Source organism: Podarcis filfolensis (genome assembly GCF_964270895.1).
Source record: "Podarcis filfolensis genome assembly, chromosome: 14".
NCBI lineage: Eukaryota > Metazoa > Chordata > Lepidosauria > Squamata > Lacertidae > Podarcis > Podarcis filfolensis.
Window position 1 is genome coordinate 4,030,623 of NC_139616.1, and position 20,664 is coordinate 4,051,286.

A 20,664-nucleotide genomic window follows, 5' to 3' on the forward strand; every position below is an offset into this window, starting at 1 on the left:
AGCTCCCCCCCAATTGTGATGTGTTCTGGAAAGTCTTGAGCATCTGACAACAGACACCCAATGCAGCTGGAAACTAGGGAGAGAGACACTGAGAGTGAGCTAAGTGTTTCATCACAGGAGGTGCCTGGGGAACAGAAGACCACAAGAAGAAGACAAGCAGGGGAGGGATTCAGTCTCGAGGAATGGGATGGAAGAAGACATCTCAGCCACAAAGTCTTCTTTGGAGCTGTAGGGAAGCAAGCCGTCGCCTTTGATTTCATTCCTCGCCGGCTCAGAGAAGGCCCAGTAGACAGGAAACATCACTTCCAATCTGGTACGCTCCACACACGGGCACAACCATCTTTTGTTTGCTTCCACAGCTATAGAGGCTGCTGCTGCTGCTGCTGTGGACAATGTCGGGGCTGTAATTTGCCATCGCGTATCCCGGCGGGCCGAGGGATTTTAGCTTCAGTGAGCAGCTAAGGGGTGGAAGGAAAGAGATGCTAGCGCAGTCGCCCAGAACCGCTGCCCCCCACCCAGGGGGGGAAGGCATTTTCAGGTTCAGTGGGGTTGATAAGTGCTCTCCTTTCTCTGACCTACTATTATAAACCATGGTATTTATAGCCAGCACATTTGGAGGCATCTGAAAATGAATGGAAAGGGAATCTAAACACGTCTACACAAACACACACATCCACACATCCACCCCAAGTTAGCCTAATAGCTGATATCACCATTGCAGGACTCAAATCGAATATCAGCACTCAGCAGAGGATTCCAGCAGAAGGTGTTTGGCTGTTTGAACTCAGCTAAAACATATAATACAGAGAGAACGGCCAATTTCCTTTCGGAAAATTGGTTGGCACGCGCACAGAAACGGACTGTGTAAAAACAACGAAAAAACGATCCGGGAGCGGGCTGGTTGCAAAGACTGCCGAGCGGCCCAAGAGGGGGCTCCTTGCCCGCCCTCCCCTCAAATTGCAGCAATTGATGCCAAATTGCAGCAATAACAATATACTGCAAAACAGACCCCCCCCCAAAAAAAAAACACAAGGAGGGAAAACAGCCAGCATCCTTTTGTCTATACTTTGAAGAAAAAATTATTACAGGTATTTTAAAAATAGCTATCCAGCTCCTGTATGTTGGCGCTGAAGAGGAAAGGATCAATAAAAAACAGTGCCCTCTGCCACTGTTAGCTTCAGAGTTAGCGGGAAAGGAGCTGCAATTGCATGTTTTAGGGCTCCAAAGGAAAAAATGGGGTGCAGAGCTTCTGTGCAGTAGCTGAGGGTCTGTACAGGCATAATCCTGGCGCCTGATGGCTGTACTTTGCAAATCAAGAGCCAAATTTGGGAATCATGATCTTCCTTTATCTCCTCTCCAGCTCCTCTCCCTATCCTTGTTTGGCTTAATCATGGGTTTGTGTAAGCTTTCTGCAACCCAGTGCCCCTCTGAATGTTTTGGACCATTGGCCACATCACACCTGCCCCATCCATCATCAAGTTGTGGGTGAGTGATCTCTTTTGAACTGACCTGGCATTCAATGACAGCACCACCAGAGAGGATGGGGTGGTTGCTACAGCTGCATCTGTTCTGTGCAATGAGGTGTTGACTACAGACCCCAATTCCTGCACTTTTCAGGCTCTTGGAGGGGGTGATGGTATGCCCCAGCACAACTGGGGATGAAGTTGGTGAGTGCCAGAGAGCCTTCTTGGAAGTGGCACCAAGGTTACCGAATGCTTCACTACGGTAAGAGATCAAAGTGGCCCCTTCTGCCTATGCCTCTATACATCATCTAAAAACAGCTTTGTTCAGATGCACCTTTCCAAACTGGCAGTCAAGGGTTCTAGCCAGCCAGCCTTGTCATGCTTGTTTCCACACATTCCATTACATCTCCACTCCCTAGACATCCATTTTACACACATATCCCAGCAAAGCAACAACAACAACAACAACAACAAAAACTGCATGTATGCTAGGACTCAAATCCATTTGCTATTAGTATATGGGATATACTACAGTATATGAGTTCTGGGGTTCCATTGTGGAAGCAAAAGGCAGGATATAAATGTTTTAATTTTTTTTAAAAGGCACTTAACATTTGCAAACCCTGGTTTGAATGGAGCCCGTGTTACAGCCGCACCCGCCACCAGAGGCACGGGGGGGGGTAGAAAAGGAACCTCTGAGAAAGGCTTGAGAGGGATGTTTGCTTAATTAGGAAACCAGACACACAGGCGAGCGCATGCATGCAAAACTGCACCATTTGCGTATCATCATTACCTTGCTATTCCCCACACAAGCTATATCAAGAGTAGGGAATAGGATAGTAATGTTAATAATTAGCAGAGATTATAAAGGCTTTAACATCAGTTGCTCTCGGAAGCTTTTGCTGGCATGGAAGATCATTGTTCCTCTGAGTTGTGGGCGCATAACTGGGTAGACGTTCAACAGGTGGATCATGCAGACACTGTCTGCATGTTTCTAGAATCACCCAGAAGGGTTGGCTAAACTACAGAACAGCCGGCTTTCTTTTTTAACGTTAGCCAGATAGCGTGCTCATTCCCCAATATGGGTCTGATTCAGTTCACTTCTATCACTATTGGGAGAAAAGAGTGTTTTAAGCTGGAGCTCTCCATTCTCATAGTAATGGCCTCACCCAGCAATGGGAAGAATGTGGCCCTTCAGATTGTCATTGGACTCCAGTTCTCTTCAGGACCAGACACACACACACACACACCGTGATGCATAGGTTCATCTGAACCTATGCTTACACACTTGCTTTTTACCTTCTCTTTCCAGACGGAGACCTGTGCTTTAACGCTCCCTGTCCGAGCAGTTCCCCCTCCCCTCTCTAGAGCTTTTCCTGAAAAAACACGCTTGTGAAAACTGAATCAGAGGGTTTTCTGCTGATTGCTGTTTGCTCCAACTGAGCTTTAAAGAGTGGGTTTCCACAGGGAAAGCGCCCAGGCTAAAGAAGAGGGAGACTCGGACATGGAGCTTTAAATTGTGGGCCATGCTGGAAAGAGCTAAGGGAAGTTAAGTGTAGATAAGCCCTGAGCCCTTTGGCAGGGCTGATGTGGTTGGACTCCAATTCTCATCATCACTGGAGGACTGCAGGTTACCCATCTCTCACCTAACTCTCGACGCCCATCCTGAAGCATGCAGGTTTATCACAATTTGACATGAATGCTGGAACACCCCAGCCCAAGTTTTAATGCAGTTGTTCAGGTTCTAGATCTTAAGCATGAGAGACCTTCAAAATGCAAAGCCATTTCTAATTTGCTTCCCAAATCCTCAAGCTCACCTGCTATGAAAAACTACTGATCATGGCAACGGCCATATTCCAATCACCCCATTTCCCCACATTTAATATAAAATTATTTGCAGAGAAAGGCTAAGGTACAAATGAGGAGTTTCAAATCAAGAAAGAAAGAAATGCCCAGCAAGACACACCAGAATCTGCAGATAGCGAGGACGACAACTCATAATTAAAAGGACACCAAGCAAGAGAGAAAGGATACAAGGCATCAGTATTCAGAACACTTTTTTTTAAAAAAGTGGATTCTGCATGCAATGGATGCTGTCAGCTATAAAATAGTTCTGGGAGATCCTAATCACAGAACTGTGTTGCATTGCAAATGGCCCAGCCCAGTGGGAAACATCTTCCATGGAAGAACTCTAGGGAATGATCCTGGCTCAGTGTTAAGAGTGCCTGCTTTGCATGCAGAAGGTCCCAGCTTCAATCCTCAGCATCTCCCTGCCCGAAACTTGGAGAGCCACTGCCAGCCAGGGGAGACAATACTGAGCTAGTGATCTGACTCAGGATCAAGGCAGTTTCTGATGTTCCTAAGTTCCATAGAAACGAATGGGATCTGAGCATGTATACCGCTGAGCTAGAGGAAGTTTTGCAGCTGAATTGTTAACCAAATGTGTGATCCCAACATGAGCACTCGCCTGTTCAAGGCTCTCATGAAGCCAGTGTATTTCAAGTAACATGAGCAACGGATCTCTTTCCTGCCTTTGGAGGTAAGACTAGACATTTGTAACGCTACTGTTTATGTAAGCCTTCAATGTTTCCTTTTTTGTACTTCAACGTCTTAATTCTGATGGCTGCTATGTACTCGTTGTGTAGTTCATTATTCATTATTTTGATTTACTATTTGGTTGAACTCTGGGTGGTTTTATATTTTATCACTGTCATTTTTTAATTATTATTACTATTAGCTGCCTTGAACATCTTCTGAAAAATAGGAAGGATCATATTTTTCTTAAAAATAAATAAATGAATGAAATGAAACGGAAAAGACTGTTGTAAGATATCTGGCCCTCACCTTACTAGGAAGTCATAAAAAAGAAAGGAATGTAGAGTAGACCTATTTGTATCAATGAACTTGTTGAGCCATGACCATTGAATTTGATGGGCAAACTTTGAGCATGACATCATTAGATGCAACATCATCATGCAATCTAGTGCATTTCAAGCTGGGTGTAATACCTTCACTAGGTGAAATAGTTACTTGTTTATAAAAATGATCTGGCAAAAAATGAGAAAGATAGATGATAGATTAGATTAGATTAGATTAGATAGAGATAGATAGATAGATAGATGATAGATATAGATAAATAGATAGAGATAATAGATAGATGATAGATTAGATAGATAGATAGATAGATAGATAGATAGATATAGATAGATAGATAGATAGATAGATGATAGATGATAGATGATAGATGATGATAGATAGATGATAGATAGATAGATAGATAGATAGATAGATAGATAGATAGATATAGATAGATAGATAGATAGATAGATAGATAGATGATAGATATAGATGATAGATAGGTAGATGATAGATTTTATATCTCACCATGTTTTCTCTCTCCCCCATTTTATTCTCACACAATGAGAAAGGTTATGTTGAGAGGCAGTGACTGGCCCAAGGTCACTCACTGAACCTGAGTTCACTGTGAAAAAAGGAAGCTAGACTAGGTAAGAACCTCAGAGGTAGACCACCCCAATACATGGAAGCTTCATTTGTCTAACATGACTGATTGCTGTTGATGGGTAGCTCCTTTATAAAGCTGGTGTGGTAAAGCAGTCAGTGTGCTGGACTCTCACTGGGATTCAAAGCTAGCTGCGAAGGTCAGTGGGTGAGTGCAGGCATACACAGACACACTCATCTATTTCAATATCATCTAAATCTATATCAGCCTCACCTCTGAGATGGGACATAAGGATAAAACTTGGGGAGGGATAATAATGTGTACACCCTGTCCTGAGCTCCTTGAAGGAAGCGGGGGGACCTAAGAATGTAAGAGCCTGCTGATCAGGCCAATGATCCCAGTAGCCAGCTGGATGCCTTAATGGGAAACCGTGGTGGCAGGGCAGGGCCTGGCTAGTAGCCATTGATAGCCTCAGATGGACCTTTGGACTAATCCTGCAGGCCTCTTCCTACCTTCTTAGGAGATGTTATCCCTGGGTGTTTAAAAAGAACCATCAGCACTTTGGACAACATAGAATAAATGGGACTGTGGCAAAATCCATTGGGAATGTCTCCTGCACAACATCTACCATTGCAGTGGAGGAGCCCCCTATATTGTGCACTTGAGCAGTCAACATTCAGTTCAAAAGGGCTTGGGCAGGAGACCTTCCCTGGGGATGAGGCCCTCATTTCCCGAGAGAGATGTGGGCAAGCAGATGAGATGGGACTGTCACAAAGCGTACTTCAGGTGTGGCTTGAAAGGAGATCTCAGGCAGCTGTTGCAACACAGCTATTGGTCAGGAAAGCATCACACATATTGGTAGTGAACCTGATTCTCAGAGGGCCAATCCATATGGAATGGAATGGAATGGAGAGAGAGAGAGAGAGAGAGAGAGAGAGAGAGAGAGAGAGAGAGAGCGCTATGGAATGGAGTGTCCTGGAAAGGGGCAGAACCGTCTGGCTGGACAGTAGCCCCCTACTGAGACACTGGGTTGCAGATGTTACTTTCATACTTTTAATCGCTTCCGCATTGAGTAGAATTGCCTTTCCTCCCCCCACTCCCACTGCACTTCCCCTTTCATAAATTGAAGTGTTCCAGTTGAACAAATCAAGCAGCATATTTACTCCACATGCTCAATTATACATGTGCTGCTGTGTTCAATTATACATGATGGAAGAGAAGATGGAGAAATGCTATTGGGTGACAGAGAGAAGGCGGAATTACTCAACACCTACTTTGCCTCTGTCTTCACCCAAAAGGAAAGTGATGCCCAACCTGGTGATAACAGAATAAATGGTGTAAGGAGGGAGCTGCAGCTCAAGATAGAAAAAGAGGTAGGAAGGGAACCCCTAGCTACTTTAAAGGAATTCAGATCTCCAGGGCCTGATGAGTTGCATCCAAGGGTACTAAAGGAGCTTGCGGATGAAATTTCAGAGCCTTTGTCTAGAATCTTTGAGAATTCTTGGAGAACAGGTGAGGTCTCTACAGACTGGAGGCGGGCAAATGTTTTCCCCATCTTCAAAGTGTGGGGGGGGGGGAGACCCAGGTCCTAGAACAGATAATTCAACAGTCAGTCTGCAAGCATTTAGAAAAGGATACTGTGATTACTAAGACCCAGCATGGGTTTCTTAAAAATAAGTCATGCCAGACTCATCACATTTCTATTTTTTTTTTGTTTGAATTACCAATTTGGTGGATCAGGGGGATGCTGTGGACATAGTGTATCTTGATTTCAGTAAGGCTTTTGACAAAGTCCCCCATGATATTATTGTGAGGAAACTGGTGATGAAGCTCATGAAGAAGCTGGTAAAATGTCAGTTAACTGTTAGATGGCTTTGAAGCTGGTTGACAGACTAGACCCAAAGGGTACCTATTAAGGGGGTGCTCATCTAGTTTGCAGATGACAACAAACTAGGAGGGTATGATATTTTTGTGAGGAAGCTGGTAAAATGAGGAGTAGCTACGGTAAGGCTGCAGAAGGCAGAATCACAATTCAAAATGACCTTAACAGATTGGAGAGTTGGGCGCAAGCTAACAAAATCAATCTCAATAGCAACAAATGTAAAGTTCTGCACTTAGGCAGGAAGAACCAGATGCACAAATATAAGATGGGAGTCACCTTGATTACTTACAGCACATGTGAAAAGGATCTAGGGGTCTTGGTGGACCACAAGGTGAACGAGTCAATAGTGTGATGCAGCAACAACAAAAAACTAATGCTGTTCTAGGCTGCATCAACAGTAGTGTCCAGATCAAGGGAAGTAAGAGTACCACTCTATTCTGTCTTGGTCAGATCACACCTGGAATACTGTGTCTACTTCTGAACACCACAATTTAAGAAGGATGTTGACAAGCTTGAACGTGTACAGAGAAGGGCAACCAAGATGATTAAGGGTCTGGAAACTAAGTCATGCAAGGAGTGCTTGAAGGAGCTGGGTATGTTTAGCCTAGAAAAGTGTAGATTGAGAGGAGGTATGATAGCCATCTTCAAATATCTTAAGGGACGTCACGTGGAGGATACAGCAAGCTTGTTTTCTCCTGCTCTGGAGCAAGGGACTCAAACCAATGCCTTCAAGTTACAAGAAAGGAGATTCTGACTAAACATCAGGAAAAACTTTCTGACAGTAAGAGCTGTTGGTTAGTGGAATATACCTCAGAAGGTTGTGGGCTCTCCTTCCTTGGAGGTTTTTAAGCCAAGGTTGAATGACCATCTGTCATGGATGCTTTAGCTGAGATTCCTGCATTGCAGGGGGTTGGACTAGATGACCCTTGCTGTACCTTCCAACTCTACAATTCCATGATCATGTTATTCTGTTACCATTGGTTATAGTGGCAGGGGCTGATGGGAGTTGTAGTCCAATAAGAACTGGAGGGCTGCCTTGACAAAGGCTGGGCTACTTGATCCTTTGCTTGACTGGAAGTGTCACGGGTTAAAGCTGGGCTCTCTGCAGGAAAAGTCTTGATCACTGAGCTATGCCCTCCTAACCAAGGATAAACGCCTCCCTCCCAGACCCAACATGCAGTGAACAAAGTCCTTCTTCATGCAGCCCATAGTTAAACTATGGAACTCATTCCTACAGGAGGCAGTGAGGACCACCAACTTGGATGGATTGGACATATTCATGTAAGCTAAGGCTACCATGATGGCTATGCTCTGTCTCCATGACTGGCTACAGCAATGCTTCTGAACACCAGTTGCTTGAGACTGAAGGAGGGGAAAGGGTTCTTTGCTTGGGTCCTGCTTGTCAGTTTCCTACAAGTGCCCAGTTGGCCAATGTGAAAGCAGGATCCTGGATGAGATGGGTCCTCTTTGGCCTGATCCAGCAGGCTCATCTTATATTCTTTAAAGGTATGGCCCAGCAACAGATTCCTCATAGGCAGCTCTCCTCTCCTCTGTTTCAGCTCTAAGAACTGGGGTGGAGAAAGAAGCTTGAATCCTGTCATCAGCAGACATTTCTTCAAGCAAACGCACAGAGTGAGTTATTGGCTTATCAGCTGCATGGCTGTCATCCTCTGAAACCCAAACATGGTGACAGCTTCCAACACCAAGGTAAAATAATCAGGAAATGATTTTTTCCAGCATCCAGTTCTCACAGTGTCCAACTAGATTAGTAAAAGTTGCACCCAATTATGAGTAATTTAATAGCCCATGTGATAGGCCTGCCCCCCCCCCCGATGCTTAAATGATGCCTTGGCACATGAACCAACACTTTAAAACAACAACAACAACAACACTGACAGTACTGTGGGATAACCAGCCTCATATAACCAGCATGCTTAAGTCTAAATGCATGAAGGGGTTAGGACCATAGAGTAATGTGTCCTGCTAGGCTTAGCTATGTCACTTCCCTTTACCTTGGGAGAAAATGAGTCATCAAGTTACTGTTGTACCCAATCTACTTCAGAAGCTCAGCATGTGAAGCGGTTTGAAGTGGTTGCTGCGGCTCAGCCCCATGGCTCTCATCAGGAACTGTTGAGTTCCTATACCAATAATCTAGGAACTTCTACCACTTTGTAAGTAAACTACATTTTACTGCCTATGCAACTTTTCTGACTGATGTATGGAAAAGCACATAAACCAGACCTTTGAAGAATTTGTAAGTAAACCATTTTTTAACTTACCAAACCTGCGGTCTTTTCCTATGCTGGGGAAAGAGGTAAACTTTTAAGGAACTTGGAAGGGCATGTTTTAAAAGTTTAAACCTATATTTCTACGCTTTGCTGATAATTTGTGATTTTAAATCTCCACTGAGGTTCTCTCATCAAAGAGAACTTGCCCCAAACTTGGATATTGGTACCTAGGAAATTCTCTTTCTCTCTATATATAAATGTACCAACAAGAACAAGTACCTTTGGGCACAGAAGCATAGGCTTAATAGTTTCTTCAGGCTGAATCCTGCTTGTCTTGTTTGAGTGAGACTCCAATTAGCCATTTATTCCCCTATAAACCATCTTGAGCAGGTTGACACAGTGCTGCTGCTGGTGGTTCGAGCATTGCTAACAAGCAATTGTCTGCCTGCTGTTTCTTTGGGAGCAGGAGGAAAAGATTTTAACTTCTCCTTAGCACACACAGTTAACAGCCTATGAGCACTGATAGTTGGTGCTGCTTAGTTAATCTGTAGGCAAGAATACCTAGATTAACTAGGCTCTCTTTACTGGGAGGAATATTGACTAATTTTGGGAAATCCTGGGGGGAAATACCCTTCTCTCCAAGCATCCAAATGGTTTAAATGCTACTCAAAACACTTCTGTGTTCCCTTGTCTGTGGCTCCTGCAAAATGCCATTCCCTTACCATGTCCTTTTCCCTCACTCACCTTGACCTTAGTTGCCCACACTGCCACTGAACCCAGTTGGCTGTGGCCACTTACGTGACTCCCTTTATCCACCTGTGAAAACATCACATCAGACGCTAGGTTTAACATCATAGGCAAAAATTGCTTGAGTCACTATAACCAATCAAACGAAATGGCTGCTGAGGACAGTGAGGGCAAATGGGAGTAGCAAAGAGAAATGTCAGCAGCACTGACTACATCCGGCAAAAAATTCCCAGAGTGGGAGCCACTTGTTGAGACCAACAAAAATAAACATGCAAAAAGAAAAATCTATTTTCTGCTTTATACTCTCCAATAATCAAAGGCAGGAGACAAAGGTTTAAGGAAGATTCACAAACAAGTAGAGTCTCTGCACAGAGAACAGAACAAATTTTAGAGCAATTTTGGGGAAATCTCTCCAGTCTCAGATTCAACCCTTTTTTGGAGGTAGGGAGGGTGTATCAAAATTTCTTTAATCTTGCCTACACAGAAAGGTCAGAGAAAGCCATGTCTTCAGAAGCTACAGCAACTATTCAGGATTAGCAGAAGGTGTTCTGACATCTGCCTCCTGCTGGTCCTCTCAGTCTTCCTTCTGAAGCATGCAATGCTAACAACTGTCAGATGCAGGAGGCTGGATTAGATCTAGGGCAGCCATTCCTTTGTCCTGGTGTTTTTGGCACTGAGTCAACAGAGCACTGGCACTCTCCCCCTGCAGCCAAGATGTTGTCAGGCTCCAACTCCCATCTTCCCTGACCATGGAGGGGCACTCCAAGGGGGGAAACACAGTGCCCAAATTTCCACATGTGCAAAAGTGAAAAGCACAAAGCTGCCTCCTTGGACATATTCTCAGCAGGGCTACAAAAAGTTGAGCCATAATGTTACTAATGAAAAGATCCATGATCAGGAGATGACGCAGGAGACCTCAGGCTGTTGTGGCTTTTTTGTTTTCATGCAAGTGAGAAATGTCCCCCCACCCACTACAAATATAGCCTTTCAAGATAAAAACACTTGAGGATATACATGGCCAATGCCTACAGACCAGTGATACTTAAATGTTGGGTTGACAGCCATCTATGGTTTAATCATGGAAGTTCTCTGGGTGGAAGCTCAATCTGCTACTGGCACCTGGTCCAGTTGATCACAAAACCTAAGGGTCAGTGGGAGGGAGAGCAGCTCTGGGTTTTCAGTGGAACCCCAAAGTTACGGCTGATAAATGGTTTCAGTATCACAGTTCTTGCTTTGCACTAACACCCACCTGTCAGGCCTGAGATATTTCTTGGGTTATTAATTGCATTTTAACCCCACTCTTCTTCAAGGCTCAAGGTGCTGAACATGGTTCTTCCCCACCCCAGGATTGTAACTCTCACAACAATCCTGTGAGGTGGATTAAAGCTAGGAGGGAGGAACTGGTCCAAGGACAGAACTTGAACCCAGGACTCCCTGCTCCTAGTCCAGCTCCCCATCCACTAGATCACAGCAGCTCTGTGCTGTTGACTTGCAGGCCTATAATTCAAATATTCAGAAGCTAGCAGGTGGCCCAAATGGCAGAACATAAAGAAGCAGCAACGTGAACGTACATATAGGAAAGAGTAAGTCCTGGCACCACACCAGGTTCCGCACACAGCAAAGATTCAGTTTTGCAGGGTCTGCATTATCTCTGTTTTAGGATTAGTGCAATGTGAAACACAGCAACTGCTGTTATGTAACTCAACCCTCAGTATACAGTTGTCAGGCTGGGTAAATTTAACTCTGCAGGTTTAGGACATGAGGCCTCTTGCCAAAGATGTGTCTCTGTCAAGTGATCTGTGAGATTTAAAGGCACCTTGCTCCTGTTTCTATTCCTTCATGTTAGGGTGAGATTCAGCCTAGCTATTGGGAGCTTTTAAAAAAAATAAAATCAAAATTCTCAGTATTAACTCTTTAGGTGCCGTAGCTCGGTACCAGAGCACCTGCTTGGCCTGCAGAAGGGCTCAGGTTCAATCCCAGGAAGCTCTGCAAGTGTTCCCTGCCTGGAACCCTAGAAACCCCCTCCATGTTGGCAATACTGAGCTAGATACTGAGCTGGATGGAGCCTCAGAAAAGCAGCTTTCAGTGTTCTTATGCCTTTGGGACAGAAGCCTAGGGCTTCCTTCATTGGAATGGGCAAGGGGAAAGGCCTAAACACAGCAGGGCAGCTAGCTTGCCACATTTCAAAGTAAGAGGATACAGAGCCCAGTGTTTACAAAATAGCTACCTAGCTGCACTTAACAGCATGATGCCTTGGGACAGAAAGTTTCATGGCGCAGAATCGGGCACCGAGGAGAAAGGTAAAACAGATACAACATTGGGGTGGGTGCATCTGGCCAGCAGGCTGATAACTCAATTGCCTGAGCTGATCTGCACACATCATCTAAAGAGGAGGGGCTGTGTGCCTCTGGGCATGTGTGCAGGCACACACGTAAGAGGGCAGGTTGGCTGTGCCCACCTCTGGCCATGCCCACCACTGGCAATACGGGGCCCTGCAGGGTTGGACAAGGGTGAATGGGGCCCCAGGCCAAAGAAAGGTGAATGGGTGTAGGTGCTTGCCTGCTCACCTGACATATGCGTCCAACAAGCATACCACAAAATGCCCAAAATCTCCCATGGTGTGTGTGTGCGTGCGTGCGTGCGTGCGTGCATGCATGCATGTAACTACTTGCCTTCACAACAAGCTAAACTGGAAGCACGTCATGGACTGAGCTCACTTTCGGATCATCATTTCAGGGCCCCCATTATCTGTCCCCACACTGCTGCTCCCATTCCGACGGCTGCTGCCTTATCCAATTGACTATAAAAAGCTGTCAGTCTAATGCAACTGAGCTCAAGGTAAACGCACTTTGAATCAGCCATCTGCCAGAGCCTCTCATGAGAAAGGCAACACTTAAAGATGAATTAAATCTCTTTCTCTGGACCTTTAATATTAGATAATTCCTACAGTTTTCCAGTATTATTATTATTATTATTGGGCACATATGTCTCAGATGACCCCTTCTTCTGGATATCCATGTCTGTGTAAATTTTATGAAATAAATAAATAAATAAATAAATAAATAAATAAATAAATAAATAAATAAATGCAAACATGACCAGAGCCCAACAGCACTCTCCCTGCTTGCCTCCCCTCGCAACTGACATTCAGAGGCATGTTGCCTCTGATCCTCAAGGCACTACACGGCCATCATGACTGGTAGCTACAGATAGCCTTATCCTCCGTGGCTTTGTCTAATCCCTCTAATAGCTGCCCAGGTTGGTGGCCAGCAGCACGGTTTGTGGCAGTGAGTTCCATTAGTCTTTCCTAAACATTCAGCTTTGAAAGATGACTCCACCAGGTTCCAGTATTATGAAAGAAGGAGAAAGACTCCTCTTGGTCGTCTTTCTGCACACCATGCATGACACTATATACCTTGACCATGTCCCGCCCAGTCAGACTATTAGTCCATCAAACTCAGTACTGTCAACACAGACTGGCAGCAGCCCTCCAGGATTTCAGGCAAAGGGACTCTCTCTCTCTCTCTCTCTCTCTCTCTCTCTCTCTCTCTCTCTCTCTCTCTCTTTTAAAATTTATTAGAAACTGCTAATCAGTTTACACAAATCATAAAATACACACCAAGATTTTCAATAAAATTCAGAAGACAAAAGCAAGTTGACCTAAAAAAAATAAGAACTGCTTAGAGGTTTTGACAATAAAGCAATACAGCAGTACCTTGGTTAAAGAACAGTCCTGTTTATGAACGATTCGGTTTACGGACTCCACAAAACCGCAAGTAGTGTCCCGGTTTGAGAACTTTACCTCGGTCTAAGAACAGAATCTGAACGGTAAAAAGACACAGGCAGCAGGAGGCCTCATTAGGGAAAGCACGCCTCAGTTTAAGAACGGTTTCGGTTTAAGAACGGACTTCTGGAACAGATTAAGTTCGTAAACCAAGGTACCACTGTATACAAATTTTTAAAACAGATTTTTAAAAATAAGATTGATATGCATTTTAATGGACAATTTTTCTTTTAAAAATAATGTATTTTTTGAACTGCTGATTTTATGCAAGGGGACATCCTCACCCCTACCCAACGTTGCTGGGCACTGAACCCGGGACTTTGCTACATGCACAGAATTTATTCCTCTATAGAGTTACAATCTGCTTGGAATTCTCAGCATTCTTTTGTCCAACCCTGTATCCCTGCAAATCATAGAAGTAGCATAAAACCGTTGCTTGGCATTGCATCTTCAAATACACCCCTACGGCTGATTTCCTTTTTCATTGTTCCAGAGAAAGAGAACATACACAAAGCAAGAGGAGAAAGCTCAACACCATTCACATGAAAGCTTCTGCTCCCAAACAGCAGCACTGTGGGGGTCAGACCTGGTGAGGTAATTCACTCATCATCACAGATGTCTCTGGCTCCTCCATGGCGCTTCCTGGCAGGCTTGCCCATCTGCAGAAGTGAAAATGCTGAAGCTACTTTGCTTCCATGAACCTTGTGGAAGGATAAAGAGCAGGCAATATCATTGAGCTTCCACAGGGCCTGCTGTCACTGATGCTATGGGAAGGGAAGCAGCCCAGAAATGTCTTTGGCTGACTCAAATGCTGTGAGGGTGATCATGCCCTGCTGGTGGTTCTGCCTGAATAGGCACTGGTAGCAGAATTGCATGGTCGAGCCTTCCCCCCTCCCCAAACTGTGAGAAGATAAGGTGTGCTTCCTGCATCACAGAGGGTTGGACTAGATGACTCTTGGGGTCCCTTCCAACTCAACAATTCTATGATTCCAGAAGAAGAGCTGGGCTGGATCAGGCCAATGACCCATCTAGTCCAGCCTCCTGTTCTCATAGTGGCCAACCAAATGCCTATGTGATTCCCAGAAACTAGTATTCAGAAGTTCACTGCCTCCGACAGTGGAGGTAAAACAGAGCCACATATCTGCCAACTGCCAACTGTCAAAACCGGGACATGCAATTTTTTCCTGTGAGAGTAAAGCAGCCATTTGGGGTACCTTGCTCTCATGCAATTTCAAGAAGACATCTCACCCCCCCCCCCAAAAAAACGTGCTTTTTCCAGGTCTACAATCTTCTGCAGTGCCCCAAAATGTGTGTTTTTGCGCACCATGCCCCAATAAACATTTTTTCATGTCTGCAATCTTGTGTGGGATATGGAAGATGGTATCCTGGATTTGGACTGCTTTGTGCTGGAGGGTATGTAGCCATCATGGTTGGGACCACTGAAGGACTGGAAGTGGAGTGGCTCAATATTGTAGAACTTCAGATGCCTGTAGAAAGCTAGCATGTCAGGGAAAGGGGTCTGGCTTATGCTTCTCTCCCCTCAGGTTATGTCTGTGCTCAGGGATTTTTGCTTCATATGGGAGTATTCAGACCTACAACTTTCCACCTGCATCCTGTAATTGTAGAGTACAAGAGAGGCTGTACTGTTCAATCCTCCTAAATATGTACTAATACTCTGCAAAGGCATCCAGCAAAAAGTTACTTGGCTGTTTAAAACTGTAACAGGGGACGTTCTGCTGCTTGCCAAACCATAGAAGCCACACTGTCTCATGGGGCAATTTTAAAACTTCCTGTTAAGAACTCTAATGTTTATGGTGTTCTCCATAGATGGGGGAGGAGAATTTAAATACAGTGCCATCCAAGAAATCTAACCTGGAAAAATGCAGCTTGCTTCAAATGCAGTGCCAAGGAATTTGATTCAACTAGTGCTTTTCTGTCTGTTCCAAATATTATTCTGGCAGCATTGCTAGAATCCAGAAGGCTCAAGTCAAATCTATTGCATGCTCCTTTGGAAGGATTTCCACACTTTCATGCTGCAGCAATGCTTCTTCTGTATTTTTCTGCTGTGTTCTGATATTTCAAAGCACACATGTTGTTGCAAATGCCACAATATTTTTATTATGAGATACTACAAACCCCATGTTGCAGATTCAATCTGATATCAGAAGCATTCATACCAAAAACAGTGAATGCAACAGCCATTTGGGCAATGGCAGAGTTGAAACATATATGCCAAATACACGCACACACAAATGCAGTTTTTTCCAGTCAAATTTTATCAAATGTGACTTCTTTTTTTAATCAAAATCAGAGTGCTCCAGACTTCACAGCATTTCTTGCTCTGATTCAGATTGATCAGATTCATTTGACAGACCCAAAATCTAACATCATGTGTGTGTGTGTGTGTGTGTGTGTGTGTGTGAGAGAGAGAGAGAGAGAGAGAGAGAGAGAGAGAGAGAGAAGATTTTATAATTATATTATATGCCTCTATATTATGTTATATTATATAGAGTGATGAAGGGATGGAGTAACTCTCCTATGAGAAAAGGCTGCAGCATTTGGGACTTTTTTTAGTTTAAAAAAAAAGACAAGGATGAGGTACTATAACAGAAGTTTATAAAATTAAGCATGGCACGGAGAAACGGACAGAGAAAAGTTTGTCTCCCTTTCTCATTACACAAGAACTCATGAACATCCAATGTTGAAAGACTTAGGATAGACATAAGAAAGTACTTCTTCATGCTGTGCATAGTTAAACGGTGGAACTCTCTGCCATAGGACGCAGTGATGGATTGGACAGATTCATGGAGGATAAGTCTATCCATTCCCATTCGCCATGGGGGCTGTCCTGGGCCTCCACAAGAGGCAGCAGCAATGCTTCTGAGTCCTGGCTACAGCACCAGTTGCTGGGACCCACAGGAGGGCAGAGGGCTCTTGCCTTTGGGTCCTGCATCTGCTTGGGTGGGTCACTGGTCTGATCTAGCAGGCTCGTCTCATGGTCTTATGAAAACAAAATAAAAAGCATGGCATGCCCAAGAAAGTTATCAAATATTCAACAAATATTTGAGCAGCTAAGAGAATAATCTACATCAGAATCCATAAAAGGGTTGCTGAAGAGACATTTTTGGAGCAATGCATTTCATTTCCAAATAAAGGGCAGATCATTCCAGAGGGACTTTATTACCTGGTCCCTAAAGGATGGAAGTAGAGATGCTTTTCTCTAGGGGGAGCCGAAGCAGCTTGAAAAACAGGCATGTGCTCTCTCTCCCCCCCCCCCCGCCCCCAACCCTCTTGGCAAAAATGCCAAAGCTGCTCAGGCTGCCCCCCCCCCTTTCTGAAACATATTGTTTCGAGCGGGGATTGTTTTGCCAATAAGCATTAGATCTCTGCTTCTTTAAAATTCAGAACTGGTAGCACAGGCTGCCAGCCCATAATCATAGCTTGCTTTTTAACAATCGGCTAAACTTAGTTGTCAAATCCGTGTGCAGGAATCTTTTCCAGCAAGGCTGCAGCTTAATTTTTTTTTTTATCTAGCCAGAAGGAAGCTCATTAGAATAGTAGCAAGCTAAGCTAAAATTTGTTACGCTATCAAGAAGTTCAACTCGTGCTAGGGAAGAAGAAGGGGGCGGGAGCAGCCTTTTGCCCATAATCAGGGAGCAAAACATTCAAAGCAGTAAAAATGAGGGTAACCAGCAAAGGGCCACATCAGCAGAGCAGAAGTGGAACAACTGGGCCACCATGGGGAGATGTGGCGGCCGAGGGCAGGAATGATAAGAAGCAGAAGGTTCCAGTGACTCTCAAATTCACTCTCAATGTAGGGAAGTAGAAAAATGTATTATTTCAAAAGGCATTCTGAATATATTCAGAGCTGCTTGCATATTCTGCATTTTTGCAGGAGCATTGAGAAAGAGCAAGAGCTAGAAAGCCAACTCATGCCTGCTGCTGGCAACGTTCTAGTCCTTATGACTCCAAGAATATGCCTAACCATTTGCGGGCTTTCAGGGAAATTTCTCGTCCCTCCACACAATGGGCTGAAGCTGAGGGGTTGGACACAGAAGTGTCTTTCTTTCACAGGAGTGACTCTCACACAAGTAGGATTTAAAAGAGAAGGGTAAAACAAGAAGTGGGTTTAACACAGAGAGGAAAGGGCAGGGAGAAGGTGTGGGGCCAAGCAAAGAGCTCACAAAACTCTTAAGCATGGGTAGGCAAACTAAAGCCCGGGGGCAGAATCCGACCCAATCGCCTTCTAAATCCAGCCCGCGGATGGTCCCAGAATCAGCGTGTTTCTACATGAGTAGAATGTGTGCTTTTATTTAAAATGCATCTCTGGGTTATTTGTGGGGCATAGGAATTCGTTCAATTTTTTTTTTTTTCAAAATAAGGTCAGGCCCCCGACAAGGTCTGAGGGACAGTAGACCGGCCCCCTGCTGAAAAAAGTTTGCTGACCCCTCCTCTTAAGGCACAGAATGACCATTTCTCCCCACTGCCACTGAACAATTGCAGTTGCTCAAGGACAGCCCTCCAGAGTCTCTACGCAGCCCCTGGAAGTTTTGTGCTTCAGTTTGATCCTGATGGCTGATGAATCCCCAAAGGGTAGAAAATGCAGCTGAAAAATCAACTCCATAGCTCAGGGCTATGAAACAGCAGAAGCACCAGCCACCAAAATCCAAAATTTTGTCTGGGCTAGTCAGGGTGGGAGCTTGCATTATTAGTCTCCATTCATTTAGCAATGGAAATGGTTGTCCTAGACTGGCTCATATGTAAGGTAGTTTGTGGTGCTTAGTGGTAGACCTGCCACAGCAGAGCCAGACACCTCCATCTGCCCCAGTTGCATTAAAACATGTCTCTCTCGTATCGGTCTCTACAGTCACAGCAGGCGCTGTAACTCTCCAAAGGTCTGACTTCACCAGCAAAGGCACTTCCGAAACAGACAGATGCCAACCATTTAGTGTGGTTGTTTCATTTTTATAAATTGTATGAAATGCTAATGCTTTCTATTAATTTTTCTCTTTCCCCTGCACAACCACAAGCACCACATAACCATAAAACTCATTCTGCACTTGTTTAAAATCCATCTTTTACTGTGACAGTACTTACACCTTGGAACTCCTTGCCTATTGACATTAGGCAGGTGCCTTCATTGTACTGTTTTCGGCATCTGCTAAAAACAATTTTGAACAAACAAGCCTACACAGGCATGTAGAATGTTGCTGTATGCCTTAATCTGTATTTAATATATTTGTAATCTGTATTTTAATAACTTTTTAAATAGTTTTCTTAACTGTTTTAACTGATATTTCTATTATCTTCTTTCTAAGCCACTGAAGGGGTGGGGTTGTTCACAGTCAAGATGTTTATAAATTTTATGAAAAAATAATTTTATTTTATGAAATAAATATTTATGTATATGTTTTAAAAAGTAAGTTGCTTGGATACCTTTAAGGTAGCAAGCGACTAATAAAAGTAATAATAATAAGTACATCTCTGCTGCTTCTGTAGTTACAACATTTGGTTCATAAGGGCAGAGACATTTGGTTCTCTCAGTTCCTCATTTTTCCAAATCTTCAGTTCAGTTCTCTACATCAGTTTGTGATACACACATACATACAATATCCTCATGCAAATTCACCAGTCCTTTAGTGTGAATATCTCCAAAATTGTATCATTCTCTCATACACGCACGCATGCACACACACACACATACACACACCAATTTTACCCAATATGCAAAGCAGTTTTTCCTAATATAATGCATTTTTGTATGTTATTTTCCCTAAAACAATGCATTTTTGCATACTTTACTGGGTGGAGAACTGCACCCCAGAGACCTGCAAAATCTGAAGAAGGGAAGATTTCTAAGGACGTCTGTGTTTCACTTCTCCATATTGTTTTGGAAAGTGTGGATTTGGCAGATTTGCCTTTAAGTACAAACAGAGTCAAACTTCTCCCATATTCCTACAACATGGGCATAGCCAGGGTTTTTGTTAGGGGGTCAGGACTTTTGTTGGGGAGGCAGAACTGACCCGACTGGTCAGTTAGTTAAGTATTTCTATTGTTTTACTTGATGGGGGGGCAGCTGCCACCCCCCTTGGCTACACCCATGCCCTACAACAAAGACACATAAAGTATAGGGGGTGTATCTCCCTTGCCGTCTCAAAGGCCAACCACTAGAGCTCAGAAAGCTCTTAAACTGTGGTGGTGGTGCACACACTTACTTCAGAGTAAGTCCACTGAACTCAGTGGGACTTCAGTTCTGAACATATGCATGGAAGTCAGGCTGACTCTTTGCTAGCAAGAGAGAAGCACATATTCTCCTCTCTGGAGATGATTTATCATTACCTATGAATTGCCAAAGGGAGAACTGAAGTCTTCATAAGCGGGAAGTCTCTAAATCACGGGGTGCATCATTCTTAAAATATACCAGGACTGCCTGGCTCCAGGCCACACTGCAGAGTCCAAAAGTAAGAAAAATGCCCATGTGAGAAGAGCAGAGGGGGAGTCGTCAGCTGGACATCAATTAGTGGAAGGGGGATGTGTATTTTGGACAATGCTTAATGGGTGGCGAGCCTAAAGGTGTGAGCTGTAGGCACAGGGGGATGTGAGTGAGGAAGTGCGCTGATCACCTCCAATGGCCACTAGAAGCCCACCAAGATGCCTTCAGTTATTTCATCATATAATGGCCAGGCATTTCCACACAAGGACTAAGACGTTTTTCTTACTAAATCGAGCACAGATTCCCCAGGATTGCCTCTCCCATGATGTATCAACTGCCAGGAGGTGCAACCAACACACACATACACACAGCAACAGCCACAACCAGCCCAGCACTGTGAAAACAGACACCTTCTTGCTTTGAACATTCATCCATCATGCAAACTTATCAGCAATCCAGAGCGACATTAGCATCAAGCACAGCTGGCACATATTCCAGGCATCAAAAAGAAGCCATGTCAGCACCAGGAAGGCCTTGCTGGGAAGAGCGTTCCACAGTCAGGGGACCACAATGAAAAAGATGCTCTCCCTTCTGGCCACTCGCAGAGCCTCTCTCTAAGCAGACACCCCAGGAAAGGCCTCGACTAGGAATGGTGCGGGTTATGGAG

General features: G+C 44.2%; 1 protein-coding gene and 1 long non-coding RNA gene across 5 annotated transcripts in view; one reads left to right on the forward strand and one right to left on the reverse strand.

Annotated features, from left to right (window-relative positions):
* Positions 1-20,664, reverse strand: part of RORA (RAR related orphan receptor A) — a 366,343-nt gene that overhangs the window by 334,989 nt on the left and 10,690 nt on the right. The window lies entirely within an intron of this gene.
* Positions 174-18,960, forward strand: LOC310749753. 2 transcript variants are annotated; one of them, XR_014541737.1, is made up of 6 exons: positions 174-313; positions 1,618-1,725; positions 4,892-4,969; positions 8,365-8,512; positions 14,058-14,158; positions 16,343-18,960. It is a non-coding gene; the product is annotated as an uncharacterized lncRNA (long non-coding RNA). The 2 variants fall into 2 exon arrangements; XR_014541738.1 differs by lacking the exon at positions 14,058-14,158 and having other exon boundaries at positions 16,343-16,604.